General features: G+C 36.0%; 1 non-coding gene across 1 annotated transcript; it reads left to right on the top strand.

The window, feature by feature from the left end:
• Positions 1-13,678: 13,678 nt before the first annotated feature.
• On the top strand, positions 13,679-13,794 carry LOC149777119 (U5 spliceosomal RNA). The gene has a single exon (XR_016416385.1). It is a non-coding gene; the product is annotated as a U5 spliceosomal RNA (small nuclear RNA).
• The last annotated feature ends 390 nt before the right edge of the window (positions 13,795-14,184 follow it).

Genomic DNA, 14,184 nt, shown 5'->3' with positions numbered 1-14,184 from the left:
AAGAGTTTTCAATTTAATTTTCCTGAAATCTATACCTCAAGAGCCGAGATCTAAGCTGCGTACCACTACCGAAACGAGAGAGGAAACAATGCTCTAAATATAGACTGGGACTACTTTTGTTGGGACTGATCCGGAAGTAATAATTGCGACTCAATTTCATTAACGGCAGCCTAAACATGTCTGAATCTTTACTTAACCATGTGTGGACCACCTATTGGAATTGTACCAAACGCAATAAAGACAGTTAATGGTCTAAGCTTGGTATAACATACCCTAGTTTGCTAGTACATATGCCAGGTTTAAGGTCTACATTGCTCTCCTCGGAGAAGACAGATGATATCCCAAACATCTGAAACATCCACACGTTGCATTAATCTAAAATGGATTTTTTTTTCTTCAAGTAAATTTTGATTTCCTATACGAATAAAACACCTGTTATTTTTTTCCAAATTAGTAATCTTTTCCTGATGTATAAATAGGTAGTTATAATCCATCTCGATAACTCGAACATCTAACGAATGTGGATTACATCCCTTTTACTGTCAAATTAACTCCCCCTGCCTTTTCCACGACAAGAAATATAGAAATATTAATTAGTATCCTTTCTACCAGTATAAAGAAAATAAATGGGTTTCACTGAAATTCAAAATAGCCAATAGCAAAATGACACTGTATATTGAAAACTATGACCCTTTTGGATCTTTGTAGACATCACCATTCCACTATCGTCTTTACAAAAGCATTTGGAAAGTTCAAACTATTTCTCTTCAAAATAAAGCGTGAAAGTATAATGATTACTCTGGTTTCTCTTCACATCGTATTAATCTTTCGCCTTTTACTTACCCTCATCACATCGTATTAATCTTTCGCCTTTTACTAAAGATTTCTCTTCACATCGTATTATTTAGACTGGATACAAAAGGAAGGTAAGCAGAGATTCAGGAGCAAGTGGAATACAGCTGGGAAGCCGAACCGTTTGGTGAGTCCTTTCTAATCTATCTCTTTATTCTTCCTTACACTACATTGCCACTTAAATATCACAGCCCCTTTAAGGACCCTTCGCAACACACATCACCACTACACATGAAATTCTAACGTTTACCGTATATCAGTACAAATAAGCATACTGTTTCACTCATACAAGATGAACAGCGAAGAGGTATGTAAGCAATTCTTACCCAAGCACGCCTTCACCGAAACGGAAGAAGGCAGACTTTTCACCGCAGAAAGATGGGACTATGTCCAAGCGGTAGATCTGTCCAAAGTCCATGCGGCGGAAAGACCGGCAACCCCCGAAATCCTCGGGGCACTAGCCGCCAGGGGAGTAACCCTCGAAAACATCGATTTTATCACAAATATAGGAAGAGGGATTATGCTGATCTATCCTAAAAACAAAACCAAAATAATTAATTTTGAGAGTTTTACTATAAAAGGGAAGACAGTCCTGATCACAACACCACCACCCATAACTAGGTTTACAAAAAGAAAATTCATAGACATACACATTACCAGATACCCAAATGAGTTCCCTATGGACTTGTTTAAGGAGGGAGTTGAAGCCAGACTGGGTGTCGGAATTTGTAAGGTTAGGTGGGAGACATTGCGGGGGTTCCCGACAGTGAGAACTGGAAAGAGAATAGTGCAGATTGATGCTGCAGACGTAGATAGGGTGCCAGAGTTTTTTAAGGTACATGGTTTCGTGGTACACTCGTGGTACCCAGGGTGCAATGTCACACGCCCCTGCCTCACTTGCGGAAAAAAGGGTCACGTGAGGAGAGATTGCAGAGAGGCATGCGGACGTGGTACATATGCGGCGGCGGTGTCAAGAAGTGATGATCTGTTCGGACACATCTCCGACGATGGTGGCGATTCTGATCATGAGCCGGACCAGGAGGCTGTCAGCATGGAGCAGCCCCAGCCCCCAGCAGCTCCAGAAAAGGAGGAGGAGGAGGCTATACAGAGTGAGGAGGAGGCGGCGCTGGAGGACGAGCACGATGGTAAACGGGCGGAGTCGGGCAGTGAAAGTGTAACCGAAACAGATTACCAAACTGTAGAACCACGAAAGAAAAGAAAGAATCAGAAAACCAAGCAATCCGAATTAAATGGAACCAGGCCCCCAAAAAACAATGACAAGGAACAACAAAGAGGAAAACAACCTATATCAGACCCCACCAAAATCGTCAAAAGCAGCCTCACGCGAAATCAGCGTGCAACAACCAGCAAAACTCATATGCCCGCACAAGAGCAAGAAGCAGCACCAACAACAAGAAGCAGCACTATCAACCAAGCACATAAATACAACAACCACCAAAAACAAGGATCACCCAAACACTACACCAACAAAATACAAAACAATAACTAAAACACCAACCAAAAGCCATAACCGCCAACAAGCCACCACACACAACCACTGCCAAAACTCATAATGCAGAATAAACCCTCAGTAACCCTTATATTCTTTTTCTATGGAAATGGAGCAAGAAATACGCATTCTATCTCTAAATTGTAATGGACTAAACCATGATAAAGCCAAACAACTCGTACATTTTGCAAGAAATTATCACATTATCCTATTACAGGAAATACACGACATAAACATTCAAGTAATACAATACCTGGAAAACAATTTGGATGCTACACTCATAGTACAAAAAGACCTAATTAACCCAAGATCAGGGGTAGCTGTTATATTAAATAAGAACATAAAAAATAATAAATGGAAAAACTACAACATACCCGACACACTAAAAGGTAGGGTATTACACATTTTTATTAACAGCATACACATAATTAACATATATGCACCAGGAAATAAAACACATAGGAGACACTACTACCAAACCTTACAAGAATACCTAAGAGAATTCAACCTCGAACACATGTTGATAGCTGGAGATTTTAACTGCACTATATCAGACCTGGACCGGAAGGGAGGAATGTCTGAATTTGACAAAGAACTTGCCCCCACCGTATCCAACCTGATAGAGGAACACTCACTAACAGATTCATACAGATTCAAAAATCCAAAAGGGAATCAATTTACATATCACTATAAAAACGATGGAGCCTCGAGACTAGACAGAATATATGTAGATGACCAAAACAAGGAAAATATAATAAACTCTGAAATCCTCCCTTTTAAACTAGCGGACCATAATGCTACTTCTGTAGTAATAAAAACCCGAAACCCACACAAGTGGGGAAGGGGACAATGGAAATTAAACAATCAGTTGCTACAGTTGGAAACATACCAGCAGGAAATTGCCCATATTTTGACCAACCACGATATACACTGCAATAATATAATAGAAGAATGGGAACAAAAAAAAAAGGATATTAAAAATATCTCCCAATCATATGCACTCTCCATAGCAAAAAACAAAATGTACATTGAGAGGGAATGTCATTATATTATCCACCACCCTGAATCCACAAACAAAGATATACAAACGGCAAAAAGCGTCCTACATACACTGAAAGAAAAAGAAGAAATAGGAAATAGACTCAGAGCTGGTAAATTCCACTACATTTACAAAGAAGGGAGGCACCTATATAGGAAAGAGGAGATTAGAAAAGGGTTGGAACGAAGCATCACAGAATTAAAAGAAGGAGAAAAAGTCCTAAAACATAAAACAGAAATACTAGACTATATACATCAATTTTATGCAAATCTATACCAATCACAAAAAATACCAACATCCAATATAACACATTACATGGAAAATGTAAACTTTCCGAAACTAAGCCAGGAGAATACAGACCTATGCGAAAACCCCATCACGGAACAAGAAATAATAAACGCAATCAACCAACTAAACAAGGATAAATCCCCGGGATTGGACGGCCTAACCGCTGAATTCTATAAGACTTTCCAAAAACTACTAGCACCATTATTATGTAAGATCTTCAAGGAAATTTTCAAACAAAAAGAAATGTCCCCAAGCATGAAACAAGGACTAATCACGCTAATTTACAAAAACAAAGGGAATGCCAATGAATTAACAAATTGGCGACCAATCACTCTACTAAACACAGATTATAAAGTACTAAGTAAAATACTGGCCAGTAGAACCACCACTACACTTAACGATATAATCAATATAAATCAAACATGCGGAGGTGATGACAAAAATATTCTAGACAACACCTTATCAATCAAAACCATTATAGACTTTATTGAGAGCCAAAAGGATACCGGAGCGATGATCCTAATAGATCAAGAAAAGGCTTTCGATAGGGTTGAAAAAAATTACATAACTGAAATCCTAAAGCGTTTTAATTTTGGACCGATTTATAAAGAGTGGATAGAAATCCTGTATAACAACATATCAGCAGTAGTACAAACTAATGGCGCGATTACAAACAAATTCCCGATAGAGAGATCGGTGAGACAGGGATGCCCTTTATCCATGTTACTCTATGTAATGGGCATCGAAGCGCTAAGAATCAAAATACAGAGCAATGAAAACATCAGAGGGATACATATTCCTAACCTAAAAGAAGAAATAAAGATGCTACAGCACGCGGATGACTGTACCAATTTTATAAAAGACACAACCTCATATAAACATCTAATGCAAGAATACTACAACTATGGAAAAGCATCCGGATCCCAGATAAACGATGGGAAAACCGAAATCTTGTTACTCGGGAACTGGCGTGGAAACTATCCAGGTTTACCACCTGACAAAATAAAGAAACACGTTAAAACACTCGGCATTTTTTTTGGAAAAAACGCGAAACACTTAAACTACCTAAATGTACTAAACAAACTAAAAAGACAATTACTTTTGTGGAGCTCGCTGTATTTTAACCTAATCGACAGAGCCCACATAGCTAAAACATACCTTTTTAGTAACATATGGTATGAGTTTAGTGTTATAGACTTTGATATGCAGTACATTAGGAAATTCGAAAAGGTAATATACCAGTTCATATGGAATGGGAAAATACACAAACTAAGTAAACAGACACTGCAAAGAGAAAACAAGAAAGGGGGGCTTAACATCCCTATTCTTGCTATCAAACAAACGGCAAACATCATTAACAGAATACAAAAATTACAAAACCTGGACGGAAGACCATGGAAAAACATATATGTTTATTTCTTTGGATATATCTTAAATAATTTCCCAGAAATATATAAAAATAACAAACTAACAAAGAAACTCAAACCCCCAAACATCGCATATAAAATAAAAAACACAATCATAGAATACAGAATTAACAAAGAAATATGGAGCTTACAGGAAGAAAAAACATACGGATACTTACATAACATTTATACAAACCAACACAAAACACAAATAGAACATCTACACCCAGACCTAAACTGGAAACCAATCTGGGAGAAATGGGGTAAAATAAAAAACACCAACACTCAAACAAGATTATATCTATACCTACACGATGCATGGTGGACAGGAGAAAAAGCCTTCTTTAGGAAAATCGTCCCATCCATACCACAATGTATCTTATGCAACACTCAATACGATAGCAAACGACATCTAATTTTATATTGTCCAAATACAAAAACACAAAGGGATGCCATTAAACAGGAAATAAAAAATTCAATAGGGAATTTCCAGACAAAACAATTATTGTACACGGACAACATAGAGGATAAAAACTTATATGATGAGATAATTCAATACATAAATAATATCGTGCAAATTAGAAACGATAAAATATGGACTACCAAGCCATCCGAATAACATCCAACATGTACAAAGAACTAACACATACACACACGCATACATTAAAACAGTAGGCAGAAGGGGCAGCGGGCATAGCTCTATTAAAGAGTTTATCCCAACGGAAACCCAAAACCCCATCCTGCGATCACAAACTAACCATAATCAGGACTGTCTACCATTATATATAAAATTCACCACCAAAACCATTCAACCAATTACGAAATTAAACAACACAGAAACAGTACACAGAGGAGGCGGTAGGCAAAAACCCTATTAAGGAGTTTATCCCAATGGAAACCCACCATCTCCAGCTGTGACTGTCTTATTTTGTGCAGATCCAATCCCTCCACCTATACATGTACGGTAAACCTGGCCATACTACAAAAACAACTATTTCATCCCGACTAGCGAATATAGCTATAGGCATATAACAGAAACAGATGTGAGGGCTAGAGAATTAACTCTCTTCAAGAGTTTATCCCAAGGGAATCTTAGTCAACACATCTGTAACTGATACCCCCTCCCCCCAAACACAAAATAAACAAAGACCCACCAGAATATGCAACGCTCGCTAAACAGATATGGCCTGCTGGATAAAGTCGAGGAAAGAGACTGTCTAAATAGTGTCCATGAAGGTCCTGTCTGTACAAAATCCCACCGAAAACAACAATACAATAACCTAACCAGCCCACACACATCATTTCTATCTATAGGAACCCAACAATAAGCAGATAAGTATGCACAACAACAAAGTAAACTGCGTACATGCATACACAAACACACAAATCCACACAAAATAAAAATAAAACAAAAATAAAAAGTCAAATTTTAAAAAAAAAAATACATCTATTTTCATTTTTATATATAAGAAAATCAAACAAAAAAGGAAGAAATTATAACTAAATATGTTTAACCTCCTAAACAATACATCATATAATGAACCTGAATCCAAACTATCCCAGTAAAATCCTTTTTAGCTGATGTTCACACGAATCTTGGAACAATGACTACCAATGATTAATTACACCCCAGCCGGGATATCAATCAAACAATTCTCCAAGTACAGATAGACCTACACCACAGGGACTAAAACCAAGACTACCGTGCCACTACTGAAAACTAGATAGTTAACCCAAAACTCTTAAGATATGATCTAGATATTGCCAGTCTATACACAAAATCAAATGCAGTTACAACACAACACACACAAACAGCACCACACCGGACTTTAATGACTATGGCAAGTCACTCAAAAATAATAACGATAACGAAATGGGGATGGGAACGGAAACTTTTACCCTGAACTTTCGTAAAGGGAAAACGAGTACGATCCTAAGTTTCATGCATGTCGGGTTCAAGGCAAGAAAACAATCACGAGCACTAGTGTTTGCAAGTATTGACCTGAGAATGGAAACCGACCTGCCTACCGAGTGGGAACGCAGTACAACTCAGAACCCGCATGCAGGGACAACTCGAGATATATGGCGAAACGAAACAAAGATCAACCCTGACGAAAAAAAGAGATAAATAAATAAATAAAAAACAAAAACAAAAAAACAAAAAAAAAGAAAAAAAAATATACAAATAAAATAAAAAAAATGATAAAATTAAAACTTTTATATAAATCAAAATGAATACAAAAAAAGCAATATCACATGGAATCTACATATGGGAGGACGGGGGATACAAAAATCACAAACCATGACTTTTAGAAACGAAAAACAGGGTGACACCTCCAACTCTTTACCAGCATCTGCTGGAACGGAGTCATGGGGTGCCAACATAAGTTACTAAAGATTACCGTGGAGAGGAACATTTAATGAGTCTATAGACCATTCTTTGAAGCCTCACTTTGGTGAGATACCAATTCAATTAAAGTAAACCTCCAGTTCAAATTTAGCATTTTGTTCTCTTTTCTTCTAACCAGATCCAAATGGAAGATAGTAACCGATGATTATATAATCAGGTCTCAGTACTTCCAGTTCGGTACTCACAAAGGTAGTTCTAGTCTATTGTTAGAACATTTATTCCTCTCTCATTGTCATGGTGATAGAAGAGTTATATTTATGCGATTTTGATAGGGATTTAAAGGTCATTGTTTATTCTTGAGAATATGAGCTCAGGTGTGGTTTTCCATGTGTATTTCGGCGATAGTGCATAGTCAGTAATAAGGCCATGGTGATGATCCGGAAGTGAAATATGTGTTCTGTTTACATACTGCTCTGTTGACAGTCCAGCCTCTCAAAAAAACCTTTGGCAAGAACTTCACCGTGAAGGTATTTTTAGATTAACATATGATTTGTACTGATTGTCACACAGTGGAAATGTCAGTCTCGAGAACCAAATGTAGAGAACATATAACAAAATTAATTGTGCTATGTCCTGTCAGTGCAGTATTTGAGTAAAGATTAAATTGGTATTAAATCTTCATTATTAATGAACGACACATGAAATTTCAATATGTTATGTATATTGACTTTGAAAAACAGTAGAATGAAATTAGAAATAAAAAGTTAAGTTTTATTTTGAAAAATTTAAATGAAATTTAAAAAGAAATATAAAAGATTAAAAAATTTACTCCAAAATATATAATATTTGTTGAAATGATATTAAATGATATCAGCATGTAGATATTCCTACACCATATATAAGTTCCAATGTTGGATATTTGTCAAATTTTGTCAGAGAAAATATCTTTGTAAGTCAAAATGAGACCATCATTTAAAATACACGAAGACAAAATTCCAATTTGTATTGGTCATTCAAAGTATTTATTAGGGGTCCAAGCAGTTAATTTATGTGTTTATCATGGGGTCACTTCCTGAGTAACACATATCTGCTTGTATGGCCTTCAGTAATTTTCTACAAACATAGTTATAGGGTATTTAGTGAGAGGACAGAGACGAAAACTTTATACTAGAACCTAGTCAAGTTCTCTACTAAATCATTTTAAACCGTCCCAGAATGAAATACAGTTCAAAGGGATAAAATATACTTTCCCCATGTATATTACCCTTGGATGTAAGAAAACAGCAAAATAATATAAGTTGAACACAAAATGCATTCCATTGTATTGTTCAGTTTGGTTACGATATTGATTGGTGTAGTGCAGCATTGTGGCCTATATGATGTTATGGGAATGCTGATGATCCATCTTGCTTTATGCATTATTAATTACTAATAATATTTGTTAACTGACACTCTAAAGATTGCATAAGAAATATTCAAACAGATTATTTGAATTTAACTTTGTACAACTGATTTTGCGATAGCTACATATCCCACATGAACAAATATTCATATATTTTAGAATGTTTGGGATCAAACGTTTACATTCAGTACATCATATAGGCTGACATTGTACATACAGTGAATCTGTAAGGCCCATTTCTGGCTGTGTGCGCTGAAAATATCCCAAAATGTTATTTTCATCATGAGTAGGCCTATGTATGATAACATATTTCAATTTAGTACTATGACAGTGTGCAGTATTGTAGCATCAGCTGATATCTGATTCCATTGAATCATTGAGCTTAATAATTGGTAACCAACACTCTTAATGATAAATGTTGAAACAGATCATTTGAATTTTGTTTGCACGTTTGATCTTAACAAGTACATTGTATATGTCCCACATATGTAAATGTCCATCCTGGTTTTCACGTTTTGGGGATCAGAATTTCACATTTAGTTGACGATATAGGATTTATTGGTATCTATAGTTGATCTGTGTGGCCACATTTTGCTGTATTCATCTGCAATATCCAAAATTGTTATTTCCCTCATGAATAAGATTGCTTATAGTCATATATTTTAATTTAGTACATTGTTGCTTGACTTTCCTGTATACTGGTATGTACTAATGTGTGCACCAATGATCAAACCTCACCGCCCCAACATTACCTTAAACTTTATGATACATAGTCTACCTGTTTTGTTATTTAACCTGTAAATGGCTAAATATGCTTCTAGAAACCCCATATATTTTTAGGATGAATTTATCACTTTAATACATGGTCATCGCTTCACCTTTTTGAGTGTCAGTCTGTCATGTTTAATATTTTTCCCATGCTTGCAACCTTAATGTTATTTTGAAATCACCATATCGAACACATTTTAAATTCACTTACCTACATCTTACTGTTTTCTAGAATCAAGTGAGACATGTTATATCTTTTCAGGTCTAACATTGTATCTGGAACAAAATGTTAGAGTTGGATCAGTTTGGAAGCTCTCCAGTAGTCCGGTGGTGATAGCAAGGTTTCATAAGGACATGTGAAGTGTACTGTCATAAGTGACCATGATTAGTTCATATCACCACACTGATATATAGCACCACAAAGACATGGCTTAGGTCTTCATGAGAGAGAATAACACCATTTTTCAGTAAGGTAGAGCCTCCCTAGAAACTGTATTTTCCTATCCCATTGTCACCTTTTGTAGTTATTGACACTGAAATGGAATGCATTTTTGCTATACAACATGGTAGTGGTCCCATCCGAACTTTAAATCTGAGTGCGCTATTACTTATACAAACAACTGCCTACGTACCTGACACAATATGTGGAACATAGCACCTGTCACTGTTTCTTTAGTGTCTACACCTATATGCATCTGGACAGGCATATTGCGGTTTGCTGCCAAAATCACTATGAGCTGTGTTGCTTCGCTACCCCTGGGAAAAATGATATCACTTGTACAGACTTAAGCTACCATTTGTTTTAAATACCATGTATTAGTCAACTTTGCTGTCTAAAATTTGTCAAACTGAATTTTAAAACTTGTATGAAAATTTATATTTTCAATAAAATGTAGTTTTTAAAATTTAAATGTTTATTTAAATTTCCTTTATCAATAATTTCAAATTGTAAACATATTCTCAGAGAGGCCTTGTACATTCAGGTTTTCATTGCATTGAAAAATTCTTATAATTAAGGAAGATATAGCAAATTAAGTTTTGGTTTCTCAAGAGCACTTGGACCAAAACTTACACCCTGTGGAACACCAGCACTACACACTTTCTGAATGGTGTCACGTGTCTTGTTTGTAATAAAATTCAAAAAGACTTCATGTATAAAATTGAAATAGGTGTGGCATGCAAATATAAAAGTTTGACTAAAATTGGCCATAACAAATTGGGCCTGTCAGGAATCAGGTCACAATTAGTACATCCAGTTCAGTACCAATAGATGTAGTTCAAGTCTATTTTTAGAATATTTCTTCCTCTCATTTTGGTGGTGACAGAAGAGTTATATTTATGCATTTTTTAGGGATTTAAGAAGTATTGAGAAAGAAATGTAGAGAACATAGAGTAAAATTAATTGTGTTCTATGTCCTTATGGATCTGACCTTGTTCGATTTATTGACAAATGGAGTTTATCAGGAATATTATGTTCCCTGAATATTATTGGACCAGAAGTATGTTAGTTATCACGTCACTTTCTCGCATCATACCTTCTATTTTGTCCTCTTTATCTCACATGTATATGGTATGCATGTGTGTTTGGAAGTAAGTGACATTATCTTATGTTTATGAATTTAGCATTTGATGTGATGTTATTCAAATACATATATGTAGATGCACGTTTGCGTTTTAGACCAACAAGTAGATCTCCGCCTTTTCTTCTTTTTTCTCCCCTGACATTACCGGTAGTGTCAGAAAAAAACAAAAGAAGCGATGATCTACTTGCTGGTCTAGTTTGCGTGGAATATGTATGCAAATGTATGTACAAGTATTATATTTGCATATGGTCATCCAAAGTGTATCAATTTAGCGTTCATATATATACCAATCATGTGCTGCAAAATGGCATTAAACCCAGTAAAACCAATCTGAATAATCAATCCGCTAATAAAAAGAGGCGTGATCTAACGATTGTGGACTAGATGTATCAAAGTTTTGGAAATTAAGATCTGTTAAGTGTATATTTGAAACTCGTCTGCAGTAAAAACGCCCTGTGTATATAAATGCACGAGTGTGTGTGTGTGTGTGTGTTTTGACTGAAAATCAAAGAACCGAAGGTACTGTAATATAAATTGCATTTGAAAGATGCAAGTTGTTTTTTCTTGTTATTGTTGGAAAATGGCGTCAAACTCACAACATCACGCTGAATCTGAGTAAACAGTGTGTGTGTGTGTGTGTGTGTGTGTGTGTGTCTAAAATCAACGAACCTAAAGCACCATAAGCTTACGTCCATGTGAAAGTGGCAACATGGTTGGGTTTTTTTGTTTGTTTGTTGTGATCTGTTCATTATTTTTTTCTCTACCTATGAGCATATGCCATGGTATTTTTCATCTTCGAACTAATTCTAAGAAATTAATAAATTCTTTGGGAAAGGCTTATTACATCGGCTTTACAATTTCATTAATGATCCAAGCTGCTCAGATTTGCTCCTTGAGGCATCTATCGAAACCAAATTAAAGCAAAACAGACGAAATAACATTAAGGATTTTTTCTTTGACTATGGCTGCCTAAAAATAATTCAAAAAGAACAATCTTAAAACCATTCACATGTCACAGAGTAGCAGCAAGTTTTGATATACAGCTTTGGAGGCCTCGTATTTCTAGCTACTTTTATGTATTTGTGATTGAAAATCTCTAACGAAATCTGAGTTGTTACTTACATAAACTTTGTATTACTATTATTTTTGATGGATAGTAACACCGGCTGCATTCATTTAAACTCAAAACATACAAATCTATGAAAACGGCATGACACGTTTCCGACAGAAAATAATTTTCAATGCTGGCGATGTATCACAGCAGGTGACATATCTTAAAAGAAATGAAGAATTTACACGTAAGTATTAAGGTTTTAAATGCTAATTTTAAACTACATGGAATTAAACGGGAACCCGGATGGCCGAGTGTTCTAAAGCGCTCGACTTTACCAATCACTGCCATCTCATCTCGATCCACGTGGTTCGGGTCTCGGGGTCGGTCTATGTGTGTATATGAGAAAGGTTGCCATTAGCCTCTCGTGAGTCGGTGGCTCTTATCGAGGTTTTCTCCAGTTTCTTATGCCACTATTTATACTGGCCGCCATGTATAGCCTATCACGTGCTGAAAAATGGCGTTATTCCCACAACAACAACATGGGAATATGTTATGCGCCTTTTTTGCGAGTTGGATCTAACAGAGAAGCAGTTTTAGCAGTAGGAAGAGAAACTCATTGATGCTCATTTTACAAAGAGTTTTCAATTTAATTTTCCTGTAATCTATACCTCAAAAGCCGAGATCTAAGCTGCGTACCACTACCGAAACGAGAGAGGAAACAATGCTCTAAATATAGACTGGGACTACTTTTGTTGGTACTGATCCGGAAGTAATAATTGCGACTCAATTTCATTAACGGCAGCCTAAACATGTCTGAATCTTTACTTAACCATGTGTGGACCACCTATTGGAATTGTACCAAACGCAATAAAGACAGTTAATGGTCTAAGCTTGGTATAACATACCCTAGTTTGCTAGTACATATGCCAGGTTTAAGGTCTACATTGCTCTCCTCGGAGAAGACAGATGATATCCCAAACATCTGAAACATCCACACGTTGCATGAATCTAAAATGGATTTTATTTCTTCAAGTAAATTTTGATTTCCTATACGAATAAAACACCTGTTATTTTTTTCCAAATTAGTAATCTTTTCCTGATGTATAAATAGGTAGTTATAATCCATCTCGATAACTCGAACATCTAACGAATGTGGATTACATCCCTTTTACTGTCAAATTAACTCCCCCTGCCTTTTCCACGACAAGAAATATAGAAATATTAATTAGTATCCTTTCTACCAGTATAAAGAAAATAAATGGGTTTCACTGAAATTCAAAATAGCCAATAGCAAAATGACACTGTATATTGAAAACTATGACCCTTTTGGATCTTTGTAGACATCACCATTCCACTATCGTCTTTACAAAAGCATTTGGAAAGTTCAAACTATTTCTCTTCAAAATAAAGCGTGAAAGTATAATGATTACTCTGGTTTCTCTTCACATCGTATTAATCTTTCGCCTTTTACTAAAGATTACCGTGGAGAGGAACATTTAATGAGTCTATAGACCATTCTTTGAAGCCTCACTTTGGTGAGGTACCAATTCAATTAAAGTAAACCTCCAGTTCAAATTTAGCATTTTGTTCTCTTTTCTTCTAACCAGATCCAAATGGAAGATAGTAACCGATGATTATATAATCAGGTCTCAGTACTTCCAGTTCGGTACTCACAAAGGTAGTTCTAGTCTATTGTTAGAACATTTATTCCTCTCTCATTGTCATGGTGATAGAAGAGTTATATTTATGCGATTTTGATAGGGATTTAAAGGTCATTGTTTATTCTTGAGAATATGAGCTCAGGTGTGGTTTTCCATGTGTATTTCGGCGATAGTGCATAGTCAGTAATAAGGCCATGGTGATGATCCGGAAGTGAAATATGTGTTCTGTTTACATACTGCTCTGTTGACAGTCCAGCCTCTCAAAAAAACC

The sequence above is a fragment of the Sinohyriopsis cumingii genome, chromosome 18 (assembly GCF_028554795.1).
Source record: "Sinohyriopsis cumingii isolate HCF-2022 chromosome 18, ASM2855479v2, whole genome shotgun sequence".
NCBI classification, from domain to species: Eukaryota; Metazoa; Mollusca; class Bivalvia; order Unionida; family Unionidae; genus Sinohyriopsis; species Sinohyriopsis cumingii.
Note: the sequence above shows the minus strand (reverse complement) of the source record. Positions and strands in the feature narration are given on the sequence as shown.